The 14,039-nt window shown below is 44.3% G+C and overlaps 1 long non-coding RNA gene across 3 annotated transcripts; it reads right to left on the bottom strand.

The window, feature by feature from the left end:
- Positions 1-416: 416 nt before the first annotated feature.
- On the bottom strand, positions 417-4,938 carry LOC125094357 (uncharacterized). Of its 3 annotated transcripts, none has more exons than XR_007125479.1 (3): positions 4,825-4,938; positions 783-939; positions 417-670 (listed from the first exon to the last, which is right to left on the bottom strand). It is a non-coding gene; the product is annotated as an uncharacterized LOC125094357 (long non-coding RNA). The 3 variants fall into 3 exon arrangements; XR_007125478.1 differs by lacking the exon at positions 4,825-4,938 and adding an exon at positions 4,339-4,446; XR_007125480.1 differs by lacking the exon at positions 4,825-4,938 and adding an exon at positions 4,050-4,136.
- Between the last annotated feature and the right edge of the window lie 9,101 nt (positions 4,939-14,039).

Here is a 14,039-nt window from a genome sequence, read left to right as displayed (position 1 = left end):
GACTGTTTCCTCTGACCTTATTTTTTACTGAGGTCATCCTCCAAATTAGCCCTTCTTCATTCAATACCCAAGAGAGATCAGGAAAATGGCTCTTGTGGAAAACTCTGCAATGATATTCCTTGAGTTGTTCCAGCTTATCCAAGACAGCATCCGTTCTTCATTTGTAAATTACTGCTACTCCTAGGGGTACCAGGGTGGCTCCATGGGTTAAGGGTCTGCCTTCAGCTCAGGTCATGATCTCAGGGTCCAGGGATCAAGACCCCCATCGGGCTCCTTGCTCTGCAGGGAGTCTGCTTCTCCCTCTCTCTCTGCCCCTCCCCTGCTCGTTCTCTTTCTCTCTCAAGTAAATAAACAAAAAACCTTTAAAGAAAAAAAAAACTTAAATTACTACTACTACCCACGGCAGGAACAATGGCTAATCTTTATGGAGGGCTCTCGTTACATGCTTGTCAGCGTGATAAGAGAAACTGACAAATATTATGTCCTTAAAAGGTCATTGCTCTGGGCTTCCGTGAGTCAAGCCCACCCGGTTTTCTCCTAGCTTTCTGGGCAGCTCGTCCTCATCTATCCCCTTCTTCCATGTTGGATTTCTCAGATTCAGTCCCAGGCCCTCTTCTCTTGGTCAGTGTAGCAGAAAAATCCTTGCAGCTAAAATACTGTAAGTAAAAACCTGTAAGGAAAGAAGAAGAAAAAGTGGGTTCTGAGATGATAAATTAATTACACTCACTGAAAAGGGATTGACAGCCTCAGGGCAATGAAATCTTCATATTAGTGCTTCTTACCTTTAAAGTGCAGTCAAATCACGGGTGGGTGGATCTCTTGTTAAAATGCAGGTTCTGAGTTAGCTTGTCTGAAGTGAAGCTGAGATCTTCATACCAAGAGGTGTTGATACGCTTTGGTTCCTGAACCACACTTTGAGTAGCAAGGCTCTAGATGATTCTATAATGAAAATGAGATACAGATAAAGTATGGCCAGTTAAACTGACAGACCAGATCAGTGTATAGTAACGGCTGAATGGTGGGATGGTGAGTAGAGATTGTGGGAACTTTAAAGGAATATATGTTTCTGGTTTCTAAAACTCAAAATCTATTTGAATGTAAAAGGAACTTAAAATCCCTGTGACATCAGAAATGAGACTTGATTATTTTTTAAAAGGCTCAACCTAGAGACAATTGTGCAGGCTTGAATTGCTAGGTTGGGTTTCCCCACCAAGAATCAATCATTTAATAGCAGAATCTGCAACTTTAGCTAGTCTGAATTTTGGCGGGGGGCAAGGGGCATGCGCCCGTGTGTGTGTGTGTGTGTGTGTGTGTGTGTGTGTGTATGACGTGTATGATTATTGTGACCATAAATTATAGAAATAGGGATCCCGGGAAAGTACAAAATAAAACAAGAATTAAAATATGGATAACAGGGCGCCTGGGTGGCTCAGTGGGTTAAGCCTCTGCCTTCAGCTCAGGTCATGATCCCGGGGTCCTGGGATCGAGCCTCGCATTGGCTCTCTGCTCGGCAGGGAGCCTGCTTCCTCCTCTCTCCCTCTCTGCCTGCCTCTCTGCCTACTTGTGATATCTCTCTCTCTGTCAAATAAAGAAATAAAATCTTTAAAAAAAATAGTAAAATAAAATATGGATAACAATGGAGATGATGAACAAACAACCTTAAATCCATGTAAATGGATTTTTACTGTGTAAAAATAAATTTTGCCCAGTAATTGCTGTAATCATTGCAAAACTCATGTGTGTTTTATCAGGTTTTTAAGACACTGGATTCATTTAAGAATATCTAGTGTGTTCCTGTTGTGATTTTAGTTAAATGGATAGAAGAACTTGATTTAGGCTTGTGATCAACACTTAAATATTTGGAGAAAATTATTTCCTTAAAAACATAAGTTTTGCTCCTTATTTATTTAGTTAGTTAGTTATTTTAATTTTATTTATTTGAGAGAGAGTGAGCAAGAGAGAGAGAGTACAAGTGGGAGGAGGGGCAGAAGGACAAGGAGAAGCAGACTCCTTGCTGAGCAGGGAGCCCAACGCGGGACTCAATCTCAGGGCCCTGGGATTGTGACCCGAGCTGAAACCAAGAGTCAGACACTTAACCCACTGAACCACCGAGGCGCCCCCAAGTTTTGCTTTATTAGTTATATATGCACTACATAAAGAGAGAAATGCTGACTTTGAAGGTGTGAAAAAATGCTAGTTGCTTAATAAGTTTATGAGATGGTCTCATTGACCTTTTTGTCATCTATCACATGCTCCAAGTTCCCTGCCAGCAAGCCTTCCACAGTTCCTTTTTCCTAGAATGCACCTCCCCCAATTTTCATACGCCTGTTTGTATTAAACTCAGTGACTCTTACCCTGGATTATGAACTCCTTACCACTGTACCCTTATAGCCTCACAAAGTTATTACTATCATCTCGTGTACAGATGAGGAGGCAGGCATGGAAAGGTTTTTGGTTGTTGTTGTTGTTTTTAAGATTTTATTTTTTCATTTTTTTATTTAAAGATTTTATTTATTCATTTGACAGACAGAGATCACAAGTAGACAGAGAGGCAGGCAGAGAGAGAGGAGGAAGCAGGCTCCCCGCTGAGCAGAGAGCCCGATGCAGGGCTCGATCCCAGGACCCTGGGATCATGACCTGAGCCGAAGGCAGAGGCTTTAACCCACTGAGCCACCCAGGCACCCCTATTTATTCATTTTAAAGAGAGAGCATGAAGGCAGGGGGGCGGCAGAGGCAAAGGGAGAGAGGATCTCAGGCAGACTCCAAACTGAGAGCAGAGCCCGATGTGGAGCTCGATCTGACAACCCTGAGATCATGACTTGAGCTCAAATCAAGAGTCATACCCTCAACCAACTGAGCCACCCAGCCGTCCCAGCATGGAGAGTTTTAAGCAACATATCCAAGTGGCAGATCTGGGATAGAAGTAAGGACTCTCTTCCTCATGAGCCCATGATTAGTAGTATTATGCAGAATTCCATAAACAGGGATCTCTAATGCTAAGTAATAATTCTGTTCAGATAGTCTGCTGTGATCTGCAAACACAAAGTCACATAATTACAGGAACTCCCAAAGCTTTCCCTAAAAGGGGGATTTGGGACAAATCTTTAAACACTGCTTCCTTGAAGGGCTAATTAGGGGAGAACACAATGAATGTACATACGTATAATTAAGGCCTAATATAAATTATGCTACGTGCCCTTCACAAAAATCCATGCACTAATAAGAAATCAAAGGCTCAGCACAGTGAAATTTCCTAACTTTTTTACCCGGAGAGGAAGAAGAGTATAGCAGTTAATTGCTTCTAAAAGGATTCTGGGCCCAGACTGTCTGGGTTCGAATCTTAGAGCTGCCATTTTTCAGCTGAGTGGACTTGGGTAAGTCACTTAAATTCCCTGTGCTTGGTTGATTCATTTGCAAAGAAAGCATCAAAAAGGACCTACCAGGAGGTCGTTCTGAGTTTAAAACACGAGTGTACCTCTAAAAGGAGGCAGTGAACATTTACTACGCATCTATTAATACAATAGATACATAACGAGTCAGTTGAGGAACCAGGACTCGAACCCAGAATATTAGACTTTCATCTCCTTTCCACTGGATCAGATTAGTACCTTATCCATTTGGGCTGCAACTTGCTCACGTTTTCACTCTGCAGGCAGGCTACGCTTTCCATATACTCCCCTTCCTCATTTCCCCTGCTGCCTTGCTTTTCACTGTGTAATTGAAAACCCCGACTGCTGAAGATTTATTTATAGCAGGAAAAAATTAGTGTTATTTAGCTTGAGCTTTTCTGGAACCATCAGTCCATTACTGTAAGAGCATGCACATTTACACTGCAACATCATTCTGTTTTCCCAAGGCCCTGTAATCATTAATTAGCTACTCAAAACAATGTTTATTGAATGTCTACAGAGAGAGAAGCCTGATCCAGCCTTCTTCCATCAGAATCCAACATCTTTCCTGAGCACAGACTCCCACATACCAAGCACTTGCTAGACTGTTCTGCTGGGATGTCCCACATGCCCTTTAGACATGGTCACAATTTAACCTACCTGCTCCCTGACCTTCCCCAGCTCTCCCACGTGTTCCTGATTTGGGTGAATGGAACCAACATTCCCATCTCCCCATGCCCAAACTGGGATCTGGCCTAGACTGCCCTCACAAACCACCCCCGCCCCCCATCTATCACCAGGCTTCATGGGAACTCACCTCCTAAGGCCATATGGCCCTACTCCTCAACCACTTCCTCTTCCAGTCCCTCCTCCACATTGTAATTACATAGATCTTTTGACATCTGACTGTGACACAATCTCCAGCCCATCTGAAATCCTTCCATGTTACCTCATCCTCCAGAGGCTGGAGCTCCACTCTGAGACACAGCCCTTCATATTCTCAGACCCGCCTTCCTCTTGGAGCTTTACCCCCAGAGGACTGGCAGCACCGCCCCCCCTCCTGTTTTATACCTTATTCCCTCAGCCTAGAGTACTCAACCTGCCTTGCCCAACCAGGGAACAATTGCTTCTTTTTCAAGACTGCTTTTGAGAGTTGCCTAATCCATGAAGCTTTTTTCCACCCCTGGGGCAGACGTCTGGACCTCCTCCTCTGTGTTCTTGAGGTCTCTCCTACATGCTTCTATTACAGCGCCTATCCTATTCTTTAACTGCTTACGTGGTTGTTCCCCCCAACCAGACTGAATACCTCCCCAAAGCTCTACTGGTCTTGGCATTCCGAGTGCCTGGCATACAAGAGGTGTCCAATAATTGCTCATGAAATACATGATCGTAGTGGCAAGAGCCTGTCAGGAGTTCTTCTGAGGGCCCTGCTCACCTCCTGCCCCCATGCTGCACTTCCCCAGGCAGCGGTGGTCCGCTTCCCTGGAGGAACAGCCCGGCCCCATGTCCTCTGTGAAAGGATGGCAGGAGCTGAGCGCTTTGCGTCTTCACCTTCCCACGCAGGTACCTGCGCCAGCGAGGCTCTCTTAAGAGGAAGATGAAACCCGGATGTAAATACACCTGGCAGAGAAGCTTCTATTCGTTCCCAGCTCCAGCAGTGTTCCGGCTTGTCAGAACGGAACCCTGTTTCCGAAGGGGTGAGCTGGGTTTGGCCTGGGAGCCTGCAGATTCCAGGGAGAAGGGAAGGAGCCAAGTGGGCTTAGACTCCACCTTCGACCCCGATGCAGTGCAGTTGCAGCAAAGCCACGCGAGTGCTCAAGACCCTTCACTCCCGGAGAGAGATCCAGATTTAACTTATCTTGGGCAGCAAGCCCTTTGGCAAAGGGGAAAAGTCACAACTATTTTTGATGATTATAAATATTTTTGGATAAAAAACTAAAATCGTTTGCTACTCGGGTGCCTGCGTGGCTCAGTTGGTGAAGTGTCTGCCTTTGGCTCAGGTCATGATCTCAAGGTCATGGGATCCAGCCCTGTGCTGGGCAGGGAGTCTGCGTCTCCCTCTCCCAACCCCCCCACCTCCACCCCCACCACCCCCACCCCGGCACTCGTGAGCGGGGTTTCTCTCTCTCTCTCTCTTTCTCTCGGTCTCTAATAAATAAATGAAATCATTAAAATAAAAACCGTTTGCTATTTTCCTAATACAAACAGACCGGGGGAGGAAAACTCGGACCCGGACTCTGCTACTTAATTTAGTCTTCCTGCAAATATTTACTAAAATGCTGGGTAAAGAGTTTATGGGAAAATTAATTCATTGTTCCTTTCTTCAAGGTGTCTATGGAGGAAAAAAAAAGACAAATTACTAAGAAAAGCTGAATAATAAATAAATAAACAAGAGTTAAACAAGTAATACAAGAAGAATATGCCTCAGAGGGCTGACTCACTGCCAAAGGAGAAGTTCAGAGAAGGGAGAAGACGTTGGCCCCCAGGGCAGACTGACTCAAAGGGCAGAGAGAGGATCTCCCCAGACAGGTTGGGCCGGCAAGCCCCTGGAGCTAGAGAGCATGGGATGGGAGTGGGGAGCATCTTGGTAGAAAGAATAGATTCTTCCAATTTGGGGTTTAAGTTTCTGTTTTGCTACTTACAAGCTAGCGATCTCAGGCATTCCTTAACCTCTCTGCACCTCAGTCTTCTCGTGGCCTCCATACACCATTCGAGACTGCAAATGTTTAGCACAAACATGTGTGCTAAGGCCTAGGTAGGAAGATGAAAAGAGACGAGTTTTGCTTCAAGAGCTACCACAAGAGGAGGGTCGGTAAGTATTAGTCTCCGTCTTCTGTTCCCCTTCAGGTGTCTGTCCCTTAAAGGAGGGTTGACCAGACCCAGTGGACTATTACTAAGTGGAATGCAGGATATGGGTACAGAAGGGTGGAGACAGGGGGAAAAAAAAAAAAGGTGTGGAGACCGAAGCAGCTCATTACCATCCACTTGGGAAGATTCCTGCCCTCCTGCCCCACCCTCTATGATGAGCCGGGGCTTTGCTTCCTGAGGCCTGATTTGCAGCCATCCCCTCCCCCCACCCTTGTGCTTTGACAAAGTCTCAGGGTTGCCAAGGTCAAAGGCAGTAACCCTTCGTCAAAGGCTATCATTATCCCAAATGCCTGCCATTTACCTGCTTGCTTAACTTTTGTAATTGCAGAGACAACCACGAGGGGGCCCAGGAGCAAGAAGCTGAGCTCGGACCCTTTCTATCTGCCAATCCTGCCGAAAAGCGAAGCCAGGGTCCACAAAACACACACTGCGAGCTGGAAAGAGTACCTTCTGTACCTTCTCCAGTCTCTTGGTAAAGAACATGGCTCCCTTGAGGCTAAAAAGCATTCTTAACTCATCCCATCCTCCACGGCCCATCAGGCTGGGCCAAGGGTTTCTTAGCCCCGATTCCATTTTTCAGTGTTTCCTCTGATTAAAGCCCTTTGGCTCAGCAGGATTGTCTATAATGATAGTAAATGGTTCACACGATGATGAGGCAATCTTTTCACATCCTGAGCTGCCATCCGTCTTGTAAAGCCTTGTCCCTGTCTGAATTCTCAGCCCCGGATTCTCAGGAAAGCCATCCACCTGGGGTTACTGGTTTGGCTTCCAGTGTCTCCCCCACAAACCCACCCCCTATCCCAGTTTCTCACACCACAGGCAGAGACTTGAATAACTAATGTGCTCTACCACCTATGGCAGTTCTCATCCAAATCAATCACTCATTTGCCAACACGCACACGTGCACCCACACAAGCCCACAAAACTCGGGTCCCTCTGTGCCTCTGGGGTCACGATAACTCAAGTCTCTGTGACCAAAACGGAGTGGCAAAGCTTGTTTTTCCTTAGCAGGAGTCCGCTTTCGCAAGGGTTCATCTCTTACATTTTCTTTGAGACGCTCACGCACACTCCAGCAACAATGGAAAGGAGCGCGATTTCCCAAGCAGGTTGCCTAGAAACCACTCCTGTGTTTCTGAAACTAATTTAAACATGAAAATTCAGCTCCTGACTCATGCCAGGAAGGCATATAATGGTTTTCGCAGTATTTTACTTTCTTTTTGTTCACATTACAAAATTATGCATGCTCGTTGCACAAAAATGGAAAAGAAGATGAAAATACACAGGTCCAGAAAGAGAAAAATCCCCCATCATCTCACTCACTATCAGAGGCAATCACTGTAGCCAGTTGGGGATATTTTCTTCCAGGTTTTTTTTTTTTCTACATATTTTTAACATTGTTGATATTAATACTGAATTTCATAGATCTTGTGTTTTTTCTTTTTTTTTTTTTTTCACTTCATATATTGCCAGCCTTTCCCATCTGGCTAAAATTCTCAGAATATTGATTTTTTAAAAGACTGCATTATATTACAGTCAATTTTCCATTATTTACTTAACCATTCCCTTAATGCTGCACATCTATTTCCAGCCTTACACCGTTTGAATCAACATTGTCATGGCCGTCTCAATACAAAATGCTATGTATTTCCTCATTAAAAAAATCAAAGAAGGAATTTCAAAAAGCCTGAATGTTTTAGAATTAGTTCAAAAATTTTAGAATGTTTTAGAATTAGTTCAAAAAATTGAACATGTTTATAATTTTAAAAAATTTAGACTACTACATTAAAAAGTAAATTAAAAGAGGGTTGCTTTGTCCAGGAGCACTTCCTAGAGGTAAACACTGCTACCAGAAGTTTTCTATGAATATAGAACCACGTATCTATGTTTATTTGATACTGCACACTCTTCTACCATTCACTTATTTTTTATTTGTTTACTTGACAGAGAGGAAGAGAGAGCACAAGGAGGGGGAGAAGGAGTGGGAGAAGCAGACTCCCCACTCAGCAGGAAGCCTGATGTGGGGCTCGATCCCAGATCTTGAGATCATGACCTGAGCAGAAGGCAGACACTTAATTGGCTGAGCCACCCAGGCCCCCCTACCATTTGCTTTTTCCACTAACTGCACCTTGGACATCTTTCTACCTCAATCCAAATTGATCTCTTTTTAGAAGCTGCGAGATGGTCTATTAGGTGACACGCTATCACTTATACGTCCTGGACGAAGTTTCTGGGTGCGCTTGATCCACACTGGGTGAGCTGGGTACCCAGCAGAGTGTCTGAACCTCCACTGCTCCGTCCACACCACCCCTTGGTTGGAAAAGGGAGCAGATGGTAGCACAGGCAAGGGCTTTTCCGCTGCAATTAGCTTTGTAGTCTATAGAGGCCTCCAAATTTTTCCTTTTTTGGTTCTTTTGTTATCACAAACCTTTTGCTAATCTCCCCCCACCTCACTTTCCCCTATCTCTACCCAGCCCCAAGGAACCACCGTTCTACCTCTGCTTCTGTGAGTTCGACTTACTTTCTTTCTTTCTTTCTTTCTTTCTTTCTTTCTTTCTTTCTTTCTTTCTTTCTTTCTTTCTTTCTAGATTCTCTACGTAAGTGATCCCAGGCAGTATCTGCCTTTCTCCATCTGGCTTATTTCATCGAGCATCACGCCCTCCACATTCATCCCTATGAATCTGGAAATGGCAGGGAGTTCCTTATTTTTTAAGGCTGAATAATATCATTCAATTATTACATATAATGCATTCACTTAATATATAATATATATTATACTTATATTTATATATATAATGCATACATATATATACATATATATCTCCCCAATTTGTATGTGTATATATACACACATATACATATATACATACAATATAAGTATAATATATATACAATATAATTATATATATATACACACACACAATCATATTTTCTTTTTTTTTAATATTTTATTTATTCATTTGACAGACAGAGATCACAAGTAGGCAGAGAGGCAGGCAGAGAAAGAGGAAGGGAAGCAGGCTCCCTGCTGAGCAGAGAACCCGACACGGGGCTCCATCCCAGGACCCTGGGATCATGACCTGAGCCGAAGGCAGAGGCTTTAACCCACTGAGCCACCCAGGTGCCCCAATCATATTTTCTTTTTCCACTCATCCATCAACAGACACTTAGGTTGTTTCCATGACTTGACTATGTGAATAAGACCGCAATGACCATGCAGTGTAGATATCTCTTCAAGATAGTGAGTTCATTTCCTTTGGATAAAAACCCAGAAGTGGGATTGCTGGATCCCAGGGTAGCTTTATTTTTAATTTCTTGAGGAACCTCCATACTGTTCTCCAGAGGGGCTGCACCAGCTGGCATTCCCACCAGCAGTGCACAGGGCTTCCCTCTCCTCCACGTCCTCACCAGCCTTTATCGTCTCTTGTCTTTTTAATTATAACCATCCTAACAGGTGTGAAGTGATAGCTCTTTGCGGTTTTTGTCTGCATTCCGCTGCTGGTTAGTCACGTCGAGCACCCTCTCACATGCCTGTTGGCCATTTGTATGTCTTCTTTGGGGAAAAAGTCTCTTTGGATCCTTTTTTAATTGGCATATTTGGTTTCTTACTGTGTGAGTTCCTTGTACATTTTAGATATAAACCCTTATCAGATTTGTGGTGTGCTACTATTTTCTCTCATTCCATAGTCGCCCTTTCATTTTGTTGATGGTTTCCTTTGCTGAGCAGCTTTTTAGTTTGATGTGGTCCCGCTGGTGTATTTTTTGCTTTTGTTGTTTTGCAACTGCAAACTTCTCTGATCTCCACACCTGGTGATTTTTTCGAGCATGTTCCCCCTGCCATTTATGTATCTTTATTTATAAGTTATATACATATACTACTTTATGAATATATTACTGTTTACATGCTAGAACAGATATTAACAATGGGCATTTTATGGGGTTGGATTAAAGATGATATAAATTTATTTGTCTAATAATAAATTATATTTTTATTATATTTAAATTATATAATAAAACAATTTTACTCTTTTTTTTAAAAGAAAGATTTTTTTTATTTATTTGACAGAGTGAGACACAGCGAGAGAAAGAACACAAGCAGGGGGAATGGAAGAGGGAGAAGCAGGCTTCCCGCTGAGCAGGGAGCCCGATGCGAGGCTCGATCCCAGGACCCTGGGATCATGACCTGAGCCGAAGGAAGATGCTTAACAACTGAGTCACCCAGGTGCCCCCATTTTACTCTTTTTGATAAGAGCAGTGTGATTTCACATGCTTCGTTAAACTTAAAAATATCCACTTACCGGGGCGCCTGGGTGGCTCAGTGGGTTAAGCCACTGCCTTTGGCTCAGGTCATGATCTCAGGGTCCTGGGATCGAGTCCTGCATCGGGCTCTCTGCTCAGCCGGGAGCCTGCTTCCCTCTCTCTCTCTCTCTGTCTGCCTCTCTGTCTACTTGTGATTTCTCTCTGTCAAATGAATAAATAAAATCTTAAAAAAATATACATATCCACTTGCCATCCTGTATTGCTGTTATTCTGGGGTCTCGTTCTAAGTTCAGCTTATTTCAATAATTGATTTTAAGTGTTGTCATTCCTGGCCCCACTCGGAGTCCTGCCCACCAAAAATGCAAACTTGTTTTGAAAATTTGCTTTGTGCTCACATTAGTAAGTTTAGCTTTGATTCATGGCTACTTGGGAAGAATCTTTTTTTAAAACAAGTTACCCATTTTATACGCTTTAGCTTACCTAAAATTAGGTACTATCTTCCACAAATCCACTTACCCAGACAACTGTCTAAACCCAGGCTTGATCTTCTGCTTCAAACCTGCTCTCCCTCCTCTTCCACGTCTCAGCTCCTGACAACTCCAGCCCCCCAGCTGGTCAGGCCTGAATCCTTGTGTCTCTTCATCAGCTTCCTTTCCTTCTCTCAAGGCCAGGTGGAATGCCTTAGCAAATCCTATTAGCTCTACCTTCCAGACATTTCCAGAACCTGAGCCCTTCTTGTCCCTTCTCCAGTTACTGTCCTGGTCTAAGTCACGCCCTTCTCTCCCCTACAGCTCTTACACCGGCGCCCTGGTTGTCTGCCCTACTTCTGTCCTTTCCCTCCACGATCTCTGCTTCATAGCAGCATGGATGAGCCTTCTAAAGTTTTTCTGGGGGGTGCCTGGGTGGCTCAGTGAGTTGAGCCTCTGCCTTCGGCTCAGGTCATGATCTCAGGGTCTTGGGATCGAGCCCCGTATCAGGCTCTCTGCTCGGTGGGGAACCTGCTTCCTCCCCCTCTCTCTACCTGCCTCTCTGCCTGCTTGTGATCTCTCTCTATGTGTCAAATAAATGAATAAAATCTTTAAAGTTTTTTTGATCTTGTTTCATTTTGTTTTGGACGCAATGTCAAACTTACAGAAAAGCAAGAAGATAACTAGTGCAAAGAGCACATTCCCTTACCCCACAGTCCTCTATAGAGAGTATTTGCCCATCCGTTTACCCATGCATCCATCTAAAGGGCGTGTATGGTAGACCATTTGCTCCAAAACACTTCAGTGTGTAATATTGTCTTGCACAACCATGGGATAATTACCGACCTTAGTAAATACAACATTGATACAGTAATTTTATCTAACCTACCATCTGTCTTCCTAGCTTGTCAATTGACCCACTGATGCTCTATATGACACTTTATTTTCTGTAGAACAGGACTGAGGCTGAGATTAGGGTCAGGTGTAAAAGTCAGTTGCTGGGATTCAGGAGTCTCCTTCAATATGGAACATCTTATATAGTCTTTGTCTTTTATGCTACTGATGTTTTTGAAGAATACTTGTTCTCTCTCCCCTATGTTTAAAAGAATTTTCTCATTCGGGGTTTCTGGATGTTTCCTCATCATTAAATTCAGGTTTGAATTCATGGCCAGAACTTGACCGTGAAGCTGGGTCCTTGGCAGGGTACCACGTCTGGAAGCCCCCAAAAGTTCATCTGCCCCTTGTTGGCAGCATAAACGGTCATCACCGGTCAAGATGTAGTCTTACTTCTCCACGGGACAGTGACTACTTTTCCCCTGGCAATGAATAAGCAATCTTTGGGTAGGTGCATTAAGACCATGCAGATATCCTGTTGCTCATCAAAATTTCCACTTCCAGTTAGCAACCACTGAGGGTTCTTGCCTCGGCTGGTCTTTGACCGGATGACAGTAAGTGGTAACTTGCCAGCCCCCAGCACATGCAGCATGCTGGCCAGCACACACCATTCTGCTCCCAGCAAGAGCCCTTTCTTCCCCCTCATCCATTTAGTAGCATGGATGAGTGGATTGAGTTTTTCAATATTTGATGACCCATTGCCGTCTTTAATTCCTCTGATGTTCAAACCGTCCTCGGTTTACACAGTGTAGGCTGCCTGGGTCCCTGTGCCCTTCTTTTAAAATGAGATCACATATAGGTATCCCCCATATTTTGGAAGTTCATGCTAGGCCTTTACAAAAGACCCATATTCGTACCTGTTTTCACTGTGTCCTATGCTCTGTTCAAAAGAAGCGTGTCCATAGTCCAGACTCCGGATCTACCCAGCAAGTATCCAAGTTGCACATGTGCCCTGGTCCAGTCAGAGTAGGTAAGCCAGGTGTCCAACCTGTGATCATATGTGGCACCAAGCACAGTATCTGCACATAGTAGGTGCTCTATAAATATTTCTTGAATGAAGCAGCAGCATGGTTAGAAGCACGGACTTCTGAACTAGAGAGCATTGGGCTAGAACCTTGGCTATCCTGTGAAATGGCTATGTGGTCTTGAGCAAGTTACTTAAACTCTGTGTTTCAGTCGCCTTATCTGTAAAGTGGGGATAATAGTAGTTGTGAGATTAAATAAGAAAAAAACAGGTTTGAGCAGCACCTAGCACACAGTAAGAACCCAACAAGTATTTGTTACCGATATCGGTTAGCTAGCATTCAAGAAAGAGGTGTGTGGGAGGACTCAGGCCAAAGTGGGAGGCCATTAAAGGTGACATAAAGGATCTCAATCACCTGCCAGGCAGTCAAATAAATGTTGGCCAGCCCCAGGAAAGGACTTGTTGTTATTAAGCTGAAGCCAGATACATTTCCTAGAGTTTCCGATATACTCTGCTATGCTCTAGAACTTTCTAGATCCTTCCCTCTTTGATTCTAGGCTTGGTCTTCCTGACCCTCAGGAGTCATCCTGGTAAAAAGGAAGATGTTACCCCGGGTGCTGCACTTGGGGGTGCCTGTCCTCATTCACTGTCTCTGCCAATCTCTGGGGAGTCGCTCTCAAGTCAGAAGCAACGCTCAGCTGGGGCAGAGGGCCCGACAGGCATATGGACCACTGCCTCATTTCCTGGTTGAATGTCCAATGTTGACCTCTTCCTGCCACCACACAGCTCATCTGCTCTGTCACCTAGAGCTCGACAAGTATTATCTCACAGCCCTGGTGGTTAACCCGCAAACTGTTTGCTAAATGGCCCCAAGAAGCAGACAAGGCTGCGTCTGTTGTTGTTGTTGTTGTTTTGTTTTGTTTTGTTTGCAGCTTAGTCATTTATTAAGGCACTGATGCTAGCGTTCTTTGGCTATTCATAAGGAAGTTAGGCAATGGCGACTTATGTTTTCCACCTCTGGCCCGTAGTAGGAGGGGTTTGTCAAGCACAGTGTGCCTTAGCAACTGACAGGAACTCTGAAAAGGCTCCCTTCTGGTCTGTGGCTAATCCAGGGGACTTTGGGATCCCCATTTCCTCGAGATTAGAGTGCTCACAGCAGGCACCCTCTTTATCAATTAGCTGCGTGTGCTTCCTGTCCCC

This window comes from Lutra lutra, chromosome 2 (genome assembly GCF_902655055.1).
Source record: "Lutra lutra chromosome 2, mLutLut1.2, whole genome shotgun sequence".
NCBI lineage: Eukaryota > Metazoa > Chordata > Mammalia > Carnivora > Mustelidae > Lutra > Lutra lutra.
This window is presented reverse-complemented; position numbering and strand designations above follow the sequence as displayed.